Here is a 13336-nt window from a genome sequence, read left to right as displayed (position 1 = left end):
GGAGATAGAAAGGAAGGCTGAAGGGGAGGAGGTAGGCCTGTATTTTGAACTTAAAAACTCAAAAGGGTTTCTGGGTTCAAAATATGTAATTTTCCCATATGCTATTACCCCTTTATAATCCATAATTTTTGGGCCAGGTAGTCCGATAACTTGGCAACATGAGAACAGTTTGGGGGAGATTTATCAAATCTTATGCAAAGGGAAAGTTGTCCAGTTGCCCATAGCAACCAATCAGATCGCTTCTTTCAATTTGCAGAGGCCTTGTTAAAAATGAAGCAAGCTGATTGGTTGCCATGGGCAACTTTTCCTCTGGACAGTTTTTGATAAATCTCCCCCTATGTGTTTAGGATGTTTGGGAAAATAGGTGTATAAGAACGAACGGATGAAAGGATCGCAGCATATGGCAACTTTACTGTTTGCTTTTTTCAAAGGAAAAGAGGAGAGTATAATTGTTAAAAATGCTATTTTTGGAGATGGAAAGGCAGGCTGAAGGGGAGGAGGTAGGCCTGTATTTTGAACTTAATAACTCAAATGGGTTTTTGGGTTCAAAATGTGTACTTTTCCCCTATGCTGCTACGCTTTTATAATCCATAATTTTTGGGCCAGGTAGGCCAAAAACTTGGCGACATGAGAACAGTATGAGTGTAGCATGGTTTCAGAAAATAGGTGTAGAAGGACAAATAGATGAAAGGAATGCAGCATATGGCAACTTTTCTGTTTTGCTTTTTTTCAAAACAAAAGAGGAGCATATAATTGTTAAAAAGACTTTTTGGAGATGGACAGGCAGGCTGAAGGGGAGGAGGTAGGCCTGTATTTTGAACTTAAAAACTCAAGAGGGTTTCTGGGTTCAAAATATGTAATTTTCCCATATGCTGTTACCCCTTTATAATCCATAATTTTTGGGCCAGGTAGTCCGATAACTTGGCAACATGAGAACAATTTTGGGGGAGATTTATCAAATCTTATGCAAAGGGAAAGTTGTCCAGTTGCCCATAGCAACCAATCAGATCGCTTCTTTCATTTTGCAGAGGCCTTGTTAAAAATGAAAGAAGCGAGCTGATTGGTTGTCATGGGAAACTGGGCAACTTTTCCTTTGCACAGTTTTTGATAAATCTCCCCCTATGTGTTTAGGATGTTTGGGAAAAAAGGTGTATAAGGATGAAAGGATCGCAGCATATGGCAACTTTACTGTTTGCTTTTTTCAAAGGAAAAGAGGAGAGTATAATTGTTAAAAATGCTATTTTTGGAGATGGAAAGGCAGGCTGAAGGGGAGGAGGTAGGCCTGTATTTTGAACTTAATAACTCAAATGGGTTTTTGGGTGCAAAATGTGTAATTTTCCCCTATGCTGCTACCCTTTTATAATCCATAATTTTTTTCAAAACAAAAGAGGAGCATATAATTGTTAAAAAGACTTTTTGGAGATGGAAAGGCAGGCTGAAGGGGAGGAGGTAGGCCTGTATTTTGAACTTAAAAACTCAAAAGGGTTTCTGGGTTCAAAATATGTAATTTTCCCATATGCTATTACCCCTTTATAATCCATAATTTTTGGGCCAGGTAGTCCGATAACTTGGCAACATGAGAACAGTTTGGGGGAGATTTATCAAATCTTATGCAAAGGGAAAGTTGTCCAGTTGCCCATAGCAACCAATCAGATCGCTTCTTTCAATTTGCAGAGGCCTTGTTAAAAATGAAGCAAGCTGATTGGTTGCCATGGGCAACTGGGCAACTTTTCCTCTGGACAGTTTTTGATAAATCTCCCCCTATGTGTTTAGGATGTTTGGGAAAATAGGTGTATAAGAACGAACGGGTGAAAGGATCGCAGCATATGGCAACTTTACTGTTTGCTTTTTTCAAAGGAAAAGAGGAGAGTATAATTGTTAAAAATGCTATTTTTGGAGATGGAAAGGCAGGCTGAAGGGGAGGAGGTAGGCCTGTATTTTGAACTTAATAACTCAAATGGGTTTTTGGGTTCAAAATGTGTAATTTTCCCCTATGCTGCTACGCTTTTATAATCAATAATTTTTGGGCCAGGTAGGCCAAAAACTTGGCGACATGAGAACAGTATGAGTGTAGCATGGTTTCAGAAAATAGGTGTAGAAGGACAAATAGATGAAAGGAATGCAGCATATGGCAACTTTTCTGTTTTGCTTTTTTTCAAAACAAAAGAGGAGCATATAATTGTTAAAAAGAATTTTTGGAGATGGAAAGGAAGGCTGAAGGGGAGGAGGTAGGCCTGTATTTTGAACTTAAAAACTCAAAAGGGTTTCTGGGTTCAAAATATGTAATTTTCCCATATGCTATTACCCCTTTATAATCCATAATTTTGGGTCGGGTAGTCCGATAACTTGGCAACATGAGAACAGTTTGGGGGAGATTCATCAAATCTTATGCAAAGGAAAGTTGTCCAGTTGCCCATAGCAACCAATCAGCTCACTTCTTTCATTTTGCAGAGGCCTTGTTAAAAATGAAAGAAGCGAGCTGATTGGTTGCCATGGGCAACTGGGCAACTTTTCCTCTGGACAGTTTTTGATAAATGTCCACCAATGTGTTTAGGATGTTTGGTAAAATAGGTGTATAGAGACGAATGGATGAAAGGGGCACAGCATATGGCAACTTTTCTGCTTTGCTTTTTTTCAAAACAAAAGAGGAGCATATTATTGTTAAAAAGACTTTTTGGAGATGGAAAGGCAGGCTGAAGGGGAGGAGGTAGGCCTGTATTTTGAACTTAAAAACTCAAAAGGGTTTCTGGGTTCAAAATATGTAATTTTCCCATATGCTATTACCCCTTTATAATCCATAATTTTTGGGCCAGGTAGTCCGATAACTTGGCAACATGAGAACAGTTTGGGGGAGATTTATCAAATCTTATGCAAAGGGAAAGTTGTCCAGTTGCCCATAGCAACCAATCAGATCGCTTCTTTCAATTTGCAGAGGCCTTGTTAAAAATGAAAGAAGCAAGCTGATTGGTTGCCATGGGCAACTGGGCAACTTCTCCTCTGGACAGTTTTTGATAAATCTCTCCCTATGTGTTTAGGATGTTTGGGAAAATAGGTGTATAAGGATGAATGGATGAAAGGATCGCAGCATATGGCAACTTTACTGTTTGCTTTTTTCAAAGGAAAAGAGGAGAGTATAATTGTTAAAAATGCTATTTTTGGAGATGGAAAGGCAGGCTGAAGGGGAGGAGGTAGGCCTGTATTTTGAACTTAATAACTCAAATGGGTTTTTGGGTTCAAAATATGTAATTTTCCCCTATGCTGCTACCCTTTAAAAATCCATATTTTTCGGCTAGGTAGTCCAAAAACTTGACGACATGAGAACAGTATGAGTGTAGCATGATTTTCGAAAATAGGTGTAGAATGACAAATAGATGAAAGGAATGCAGCATATGGCAACTTTTCTGTTTTGCTTTTTTTCAAAACAAAAGAGGAGGATATAATAGTTAAAAAGACTTTTTGGAGATGGACAGGCAGGCTGAAGGGGAGGAGGTAGGCCTGTATTTTGAACTTAGAAACTCAAAAGGGTTTCTGGGTTCAAAATATGTAATTTTCCCATATGCTGTTACCCCTTTATAATCCATAATTTTTGGGTCGGGTAGTCCGATAACTTGGCAACATGAGAACAGTTTGGGGGAGATTTATCAAATCTTATGCAAAGGGAAAGTTGTCCAGTTGCCCATAGCAACCAATCAGATTGCTTCTTTCATTTTGCAGAGGCCTTGTTAAAAATGAAAGAAGCGAGCTGATTGGTTGCCATGGGCAACTGGGCATCTTTTCCTCTGGACAGTTTTTGATAAATGTCCACCAATGTGTTCAGGATGTTTGGTAAAATATTTGTATAGAGACGAATGGATGAAAGGGGCACAGCATGTGGCAACTTTTCTGCTTTGCTTTTTTTCAAAACAAAAGAGGAGCATATAATTGTTAAAAAGACTTTTTGGAGATGGAAAGGCAGGCTGAAGGGGAGGAGGTAGGCCTGTATTTTGAACTTAAAAACTCAAAAGGGTTTCTGGGTTCAAAATATGTAATTTTCCCATATGCTATTACCCCTTTATAATCCATAATTTTTGGGCCAGGTAGTCCGATAACTTGGCAACATGAGAACAGTTTGGGGGAGATTTATCAAATCTTATGCAAAGGGAAAGTTGTCCAGTTGCCCATAGCAACCAATCAGATCGCTTCTTTCAATTTGCAGAGGCCTTGTTAAAAATGAAGCAAGCTGATTGGTTGCCATGGGCAACTGGGCAACTTTTCCTCTGGAAAGTTTTTGATAAATCTCCCCCTATGTGTTTAGGATGTTTGGGAAAATAGGTGTATAAGGACGAACGGATGAAAGGATCGCAGCATATGGCAACTTTACTGTTTGCTTTTTTCAAAGGAAAAGAGGAGAGTATAATTGTTAAAAATGCTATTTTTGGAGATGGAAAGGCAGGCTGAAGGGGAGGAGGTAGGCCTGTATTTTGAACTTAATAACTCAAATGGGTTTTTGGGTTCAAAATGTGTTATTTTCCCCTATGCTGCTACGCTTTTATAATCCATAATTTTTGGGCCAGGTAGGCCAAAAACTTGGCGACATGAGAACAGTATGAGTGTAGCATGGTTTCAGAAAATAGGTGTAGAAGGACAAATAGATGAAAGGAATGCAGCATATGGCAACTTTTCTGTTTTGCTTTTTTTCAAAACAAAAGAGGAGCATATAATTGTTAAAAAGACTTTTTGGAGATGGAAAGGCAGGCTGAAGGGGAGGAGGTAGGCCTGTATTTTGAACTTAAAAACTCAAAAGGGTTTCTGGGTTCAAAATATGTAATTTTCCCATATGCTATTACCCCTTTATAATCCATAATTTTTGGGCCAGGTAGTCCGATAACTTGGCAACATGAGAACAGTTTGGGGAAGATTTATAAAATCTTATGCAAAGGGAAAGTTGTCCAGTTGCCCATAGCAACCAATCAGATCGCTTCTTTCAATTTGCAGAGGCCTTGTTAAAAATGATAGAAGCAAGCTGATTGGTTGCCATGGGCAACTGGGCAACTTTTCCTCTGGACAGTTTTTGATAAATCTCCCCCTATGTGTTTAGGATGTTTGGGAAAATAGGTGTATAAGGACGAACGGATGAAAGGATCGCAGCATATGGCAACTTTACTGTTTGCCTTTTTTCAAAGGAAAAGAGGAGAGTATAATTGTTAAAAATGCTATTTTTGGAGATGGAAAGGCAGGCTGAAGGGGAGGAGGTAGGCCTGTATTTTGAACTTAATAACTCAAATGGGTTTTTGGGTTCAAAATGTGTAATTTTCCCCTATGCTGCTACGCTTTTATAATCCATAATTTTTGGGCCAGGTAGGCCAAAAACTTGGCGACATGAGAACAGTATGAGTGTAGCATGGTTTCAGAAAATAGGTGTAGAAGGACAAATAGATGAAAGGAATGCAGCATATGGCAACTTTTCTGTTTTGCTTTTTTTCAAAACAAAAGAGGAGCATATAATTGTTAAAAAGACTTTTTGGAGATGGAAAGGAAGGCTGAAGGGGAGGAGGTAGGCCTGTATTTTGAACTTAAAAACTCAAAAGGGTTTCTGGGTTCAAAATATGTAATTTTCCCATATGCTATTACCCCTTTATAATCCATAATTTTGGGTCGGGTAGTCCGATAACTTGGCAACATGAGAACAGTTTGGGGGAGATTCATCAAATCTTATGCAAAGGAAAGTTGTCCAGTTGCCCATAGCAACCAATCAGATCACTTCTTTCATTTTGCAGAGGCCTTGTTAAAAATGAAAGAAGCGAGCTGATTGGTTGCCATGGGCAACTGGGCAACTTTTCCTCTGGACAGTTTTTGATAAATGTCCACCAATGTGTTTAGGATGTTTGGTAAAATAGGTGTATAGAGACGAATGGATGAAAGGGGCACAGCATATGGCAACTTTTCTGCTTTGCTTTTTTTCAAAACAAAAGAGGAGCATATAATTGTTAAAAAGACTTTTTGGAGATGGACAGGCAGGCTGATGGGGAGGAGGTAGGCCTGTATTTTGAACTTAAAAACTCAAGAGGGTTTCTGGGTTCAAAATATGTAATTTTCCCATATGCTGTTACCCCTTTATAATCCATAATTTTTGGGCCAGGTAGTCCAATAACTTGGCAACATGAGAACAATTTGGGGGAGATTTATCAAATCTTATGCAAAAAGAAAGTTGTCCAGTTGCCCATAGCAACCAATCAGATCGCTTCTTTCATTTTGCAGAGGCCTTGTTAAAAATAAAAGAAACGAGCTGATTGGTTGTCATGGGCAACTGGGCAACTTTTCCTCTGCACAGTTTTTGATAAATCTCCCCCTATGTGTTTAGGATGTTTGGGAAAATAGGTGTATAAGGATGAATGGATGAAAGGATCGCAGCATATGGCAACTTTACTGTTTGCTTTTTTCAAAGGAAAAGAGGAGAGTATAATTGTTAAAAATGCTATTTTTGGAGATGGAAAGGCAGGCTGAAGGGGAGGAGGTAGGCCTGTATTTTGAACTTAATAACTCAAATGGGTTTTTGGGTTCAAAATGTGTAATTTTCCCCTATGCTGCTACCCTTTAAAAATCCATATTTTTCGGCTAGGTAGTCCAAAAACTTGGCGACATGAGAACAGTATGAGTGTAGCATGATTTTCGAAAATAGGTGTAGAATGACAAATAGATGAAAGGAATGCAGCATATGGCAACTTTTCTGTTTTGCTTTTTTTCAAAACAAAAGAGGAGGATATAATAGTTAAAAAGACTTTTTGGAGATGGACAGGCAGGCTGAAGGGGAGGAGGTAGGCCTGTATTTTGAACTTAAAAACTCAAAAGGGTTTCTGGGTTCAAAATATGTAATTTTCCCATATGCTATTACCCCTTTATAATCCATAATTTTTGGGCCAGGTAGTCCGATAACTTGGCAACATGAGAACAGTTTGGGGGAGATTTATCAAATCTTATGCAAAGGGAAAGTTGTCCAGTTGCCCATAGCAACCAATCAGATCGCTTCTTTCAATTTGCAGAGGCCTTGTTAAAAATGAAAGAAGCAAGCTGATTGGTTGCCATGGGCAACTGGGCAACTTTTCCTCTGGACAGTTTTTGATAAATCTCCCCCTATGTGTTTAGGATGTTTGGGAAAATAGGTGTATAAGGACGAACGGATGAAAGGATCGCAGCATATGGCAACTTTACTGTTTGCTTTTTTCAAAGGAAAAGAGGAGAGTATAATTGTTAAAAATGCTATTTTTGGAGATGGAAAGGCAGGCTGAAGGGGAGGAGGTAGGCCTGTATTTTGAACTTAATAACTCAAATGGGTTTTTGGGTTCAAAATGTGTAATTTTCCCCTATGCTGCTACCCTTTTATAATCCATAATTTTTGGGCCAGGTAGTCCAAAAACTTGGCGACATGAGAACAGTATGAGTGTAGCATGGTTTCGGAAAATAGGTGTAGAAGGACAAATAGATGAAAGGAATGCAGCATATGGCAACTTTTCTGTTTTGCTTTTTTTCAAAACAAAAGAGGAGCATATAATTGTTAAAAAGACTTTTTGGAGATGGAAAGGAAGGCTGAAGGGGAGGAGGTAGGCCTGTATTTTGAACTTAAAAACTCAAAAGGGTTTCTGGGTTCAAAATATGTAATTTTCCCATATGCTATTACCCCTTTATAATCCATAATTTTGGGTCGGGTAGTCCGATAACTTGGCAACATGGGAACAGTTTGGGGGAGATTCATCAAATCTTATGCAAAGGAAAGTTGTCCAGTTGCCCATAGCAACCAATCAGATCACTTCTTTCATTTTGCAGAGGCCTTGTTAAAAATGAAAGAAGCGAGCTGATTGGTTGCCATGGGCAACTGGGCAACTTTTCCTCTGGACAGTTTTTGATAAATGTCCACCAATGTGTTTAGGATGTTTGGTAAAATAGGTGTATAGAGACGAATGGATGAAAGGGGCACAGCATATGGCAACTTTTCTGCTTTGCTTTTTTTCAAAACAAAAGAGGAGCATATAATTGTTAAAAAGACTTTTTGGAGATGGACAGGCAGGCTGATGGGGAGGAGGTAGGCCTGTATTTTGAACTTAAAAACTCAAGAGGGTTTCTGGGTTCAAAATATGTAATTTTCCCATATGCTGTTACCCCTTTATAATCCATAATTTTTGGGCCAGGTAGTCCAATAACTTGGCAACATGAGAACAATTTGGGGGAGATTTATCAAATCTTATGCAAAAAGAAAGTTGTCCAGTTGCCCATAGCAACCAATCAGATCGCTTCTTTCATTTTGCAGAGGCCTTGTTAAAAATAAAAGAAACGAGCTGATTGGTTGTCATGGGCAACTGGGCAACTTTTCCTCTGCACAGTTTTTGATAAATCTCCCCCTATGTGTTTAGGATGTTTGGGAAAATAGGTGTATAAGGATGAATGGATGAAAGGATCGCAGCATATGGCAACTTTACTGTTTGCTTTTTTCAAAGGAAAAGAGGAGAGTATAATTGTTAAAAATGCTATTTTTGGAGATGGAAAGGCAGGCTGAAGGGGAGGAGGTAGGCCTGTATTTTGAACTTAATAACTCAAATGGGTTTTTGGGTTCAAAATGTGTAATTTTCCCCTATGCTGCTACCCTTTAAAAATCCATATTTTTCGGCTAGGTAGTCCAAAAACTTGGCGACATGAGAACAGTATGAGTGTAGCATGATTTTCGAAAATAGGTGTAGAATGACAAATAGATGTAAGGAATGCAGCATATGGCAACTTTTCTGTTTTGCTTTTTTTCAAAACAAAAGAGGAGGATATAATAGTTAAAAAGACTTTTTGGAGATGGACAGGCAGGCTGAAGAGGAGGAGGTAGGCCTGTATTTTGAAATTAGAAACTCAAAAGGGTTTCTGGGTTCAAAATATGTAATTTTCCCATATGCTGTTACCCCTTTATAATCCATAATTTTTGGGTCGGGTAGTCCGATAACTTGGCAACATGAGAACAGTTTGGGGGAGATTTATCAAATCTTATGCAAAGGGAAAGTTGTCCAGTTGCCCATAGCAACCAATCAGATTGCTTCTTTCATTTTGCAGAGGCCTTGTTAAAAATGAAAGAAGCAAGCTGATTGGTTGCCATGGGCAACTGGGCATCTTTTCCTCTGGACAGTTTTTGATAAATGTCCACCAATGTGTTCAGGATGTTTGGTAAAATATTTGTATAGAGACGAATGGATGAAAGGGGCACAGCATGTGGCAACTTTTCTGCTTTGCTTTTTTTCAAAACAAAAGAGGAGCATATAATTGTTAAAAAGACTTTTTGGAGATGGACAGGCAGGCTGAAGGGGAGGAGGTAGGCCTGTATTTTGAACTTAAAAACTCAAGAGGGTTTCTGGGTTCAAAATATGTAATTTTCCCATATGCTGTTACCCCTTTATAATCCATAATTTTTGGGCCAGGTAGTCCGATAACTTGGCAACATGAGAACAATTTTGGGGGAGATTTCTCAAATCTTATGCAAAGGGAAAGTTGTCCAGTTGCCCATAGCAACCAATCAGATCGCTTCTTTCATTTTGCAGAGGCCTTGTTAAAAATGAAAGAAGCGAGCTGATTGGTTGTCATGGGAAACTGGGCAACTTTTCCTCTGCATAGTTTTTGATAAATCTCCCCCTATGTGTTTAGGATGTTTGGGAAAATAGGTGTATAAGGATGAAAGGATCGCAGCATATGGCAACTTTACTGTTTGCTTTTTTCAAAGGAAAAGAGGAGAGTATAATTGTTAAAAATGCTATTTTTGGAGATGGAAAGGCAGGCTGAAGTGGAGGAGGTAGGCCTGTATTTTGAACTTAATAACTCAAATGGGTTTTTGGGTTCAAAATGTGTAATTTTCCCCTATGCTGCTACGCTTTTATAATCCATAATTTTTGGGCCAGGTAGGCCAAAAACTTGGCGACATGAGAACAGTATGAGTGTAGCATGGTTTCAGAAAATAGGTGTAGAAGGACAAATAGATGAAAGGAATGCAGCATATGGCAACTTTTCTGTTTTGCTTTTTTTCAAAACAAAAGAGGAGCATATAATTGTTAAAAAGACTTTTTGGAGATGGAAAGGAAGGCTGAAGGGGAGGAGGTAGGCCTGTATTTTGAACTTAAAAACTCAAAAGGGTTTCTGGGTTCAAAATATGTAATTTTCCCATATGCTATTACCCCTTTATAATCCATAATTTTTGGGCCAGGTAGTCCGATAACTTGGCAACATGAGAACAGTTTGGGGGAGATTTATCAAATCTTATGCAAAGGGAAAGTTGTCCAGTTGCCCATAGCAACCAATCAGATCGCTTCTTTCAATTTGCAGAGGCCTTGTTAAAAATGAAAGAAGCAAGCTGATTGGTTGCCATGGGCAACTGGGCAACTTTTCCTCTGGACAGTTTTTGATAAATCTCCCCCTATGTGTTTAGGATGTTTGGGAAAATAGGTGTATAAGGACGAACGGATGAAAGGATCGCAGCATATGGCAACTTTACTGTTTGCTTTTTTCAAAGGAAAAGAGGAGAGTATAATTGTTAAAAATGCTATTTTTGGAGATGGAAAGGCAGGCTGAAGGGGAGGAGGTAGGCCTGTATTTTGAACTTAATAACTCAAATGGGTTTTTGGGTTCAAAATGTGTAATTTTCCCCTATGCTGCTACCCTTTTATAATCCATAAATTTTGGGCCAGGTAGTCTAAAAACTTGGCGACATGAGAACAGTATGAGTGTAGCATGATTTTGGAAAATAGGTGTAGAATGACAAATAGATGAAAGGAATGCAGCATATGGCAACTTTTCTGTTTTGCTTTTTTTCAAAACAAAAGAGGAGGATATAATTGTTAAAAAGACTTTTTGGAGATGGAAAGGAAGGCTGAAGGGGAGGAGGTAGGCCTGTATTTTGAACTTAAAAACTCAAAAGGGTTTCTGGGTTCAAAATATGTAATTTTCCCATATGCTATTACCCCTTTATAATCCATAATTTTTGGGCCAGGTAGTCCGATAACTTGGCAACATGAGAACAGTTTGGGGGAGATTTATCAAATCTTATGCAAAGGGAAAGTTGTCCAGATGCCCATAGCAACCAATCAGATCGTTTCTTTCAATTTACAGAGGCCTTGTTAAAAATGAAAGAAGCGAGCTGATTGGTTGCCATGGGCAGCTGGGCAACTTTTCCTCTGGACAGTTTTTGATAAATGTCCACCAATGTATTTAGGATGTTTGGTAAAATAGGTGTATAGAGACGAATGGATGAAAGGGGCACAGCATGTGGCAACTTTACTGTTTGCTTTTTTCAAAGGAAAAGAGGAGAGTATAATTGTTAGAAATGCTATTTTTGGAGATGGACAGGCAGGCTGAAGGGGAGGAGGTAGGCCTGTATTTTGAACTTAAAAACTCAAAAGGGTTTCTGGGTTCAAAATATGTAATTTTCCCATATGCTATTACCCCTTTATAATCCATAATTTTGGGTCGGGTAGTCCGATAACTTGGCAACATGAGAACAGTTTGGGGGAGATTCATCAAATCTTATGCAAAGGAAAGTTGTCCAGTTGCCCATAGCAACCAATCAGATCACTTCTTTCATTTTGCAGAGGCCTTGTTAAAAATGAAAGAAGCGAGCTGATTGGTTGCCATGGGCAACTGGGCAACTTTTCCTCTGGACAGTTTTTGATAAATGTCCACCAATGTGTTTAGGATGTTTGGTAAAATAGGTGTATAGAGACGAATGGATGAAAGGGGCACAGCATATGGCAACTTTTCTGCTTTGCTTTTTTTCAAAACAAAAGAGGAGCATATAATTGTTAAAAAGACTTTTTGGAGATGGACAGGCAGGCTGAAGGGGAGGAGGTAGGCCTGTATTTTGAACTTAAAAACTCAAGAGGGTTTCTGGGTTCAAAATATGTAATTTTCCCATATGCTGTTACCCCTTTATAATCCATAATTTTTGGGCCTGGTAGTCCGATAACTTGGCAACATGAGAACAATTTTGGGGGAGATTTATCAAATCTTATGCAAAGGGAAAGTTGTCCAGTTGCCCATAGCAACCAATCAGATCGCTTCTTTCATTTTGCAGAGGCCTTGTTAAAAATGAAAGAAGCGAGCTGATTGGTTGTCATGGGAAACTGGGCAACTTTTCCTCTGCACAGTTTTTGATAAATCTCCCTCTATGTGTTTAGGATGTTTGGGAAAATAGGTGTATAAGGATGAAAGGATCGCAGCATATGGCAACTTTACTGTTTGCTTTTTTCAAAGGAAAAGAGGAGAGTATAATTGTTAAAAATGCTATTTTTGGAGATGGAAAGGCAGGCTGAAGGGGAGGAGGTAGGCCTGTATTTTGAACTTAATAACTCAAATGGGTTTTTGGGTTCAAAATGTGTAATTTTCCCCTATGCTGCTACCCTTTTATAATCCATAAATTTTGGGCCAGGTAGTCCAAAAACTTGGCGACATGAGAACAGTATGAGTGTAGCATGGTTTTGGAAAATAGGTGTAGAATGACAAATAGATGAAAGGAATGCAGCATATGGCAACTTTTCTGTTTTGCTTTTTTTCAAAACAAAAGAGGAGGATATAATTGTTAAAAAGACTTTTTGGAGATGGAAAGGAAGGCTGAAGGGGAGGAGGTAGGCCTGTATTTTGAACTTAAAAACTCAAAAGGGTTTCTGGGTTCAAAATATGTAATTTTCCCATATGCTATTACCCCTTTACAATCCATAATTTTTGGGCCAGGCAGTCCGATAACTTGGCAACATGAGAACAGTTTGGGGGAGATTTATCAAATCTTATGCAAAGGGAAAGTTGTCCAGTTGCCCATAGCAACCAATCAGATCGTTTCAGTCAATTTACAGAGGCCTTGTTAAAAATGAAAGAAGCGAGCTGATTGGTTGCCATGGGCAGCTGGGCAACTTTTCCTCTGGACAGTTTTTGATAAATGTTCACCAATGTATTTAGGATGTTTGGTAAAATAGGTGTATAGAGACGAATGGATGAAAGGGGCACAGCATGTGGCAACTTTACTGTTTGCTTTTTTCAAAGGAAAAGAGGAGAGTATAATTGTTAGAAATGCTATTTTTGGAGATGGACAGGCAGGCTGAAGGGGAGGAGGTAGGCCTGTATTTTGAACTTAAAAACTCAAAAGGGTTTCTGGGTTCAAAATATGTAATTTTCCCATATGCTATTACCCCTTTATAATCCATAATTTTGGGTCGGGTAGTCCGATAACTTGGCAACATGAGAACAGTTTGGGGGAGATTTATCAAATCTTATGCAAAGGAAAGTTGTCCAGTTGCCCATAGCAACCAATCAGATCACTTCTTTCATTTTGCAGAGGCCTTGTTAAAAATGA

This window comes from Hyla sarda, assembly GCF_029499605.1.
Source record: "Hyla sarda isolate aHylSar1 chromosome 1 unlocalized genomic scaffold, aHylSar1.hap1 SUPER_1_unloc_25, whole genome shotgun sequence".
Taxonomy (NCBI): domain Eukaryota; kingdom Metazoa; phylum Chordata; class Amphibia; order Anura; family Hylidae; genus Hyla; species Hyla sarda.
This window is presented reverse-complemented; position numbering follows the sequence as displayed.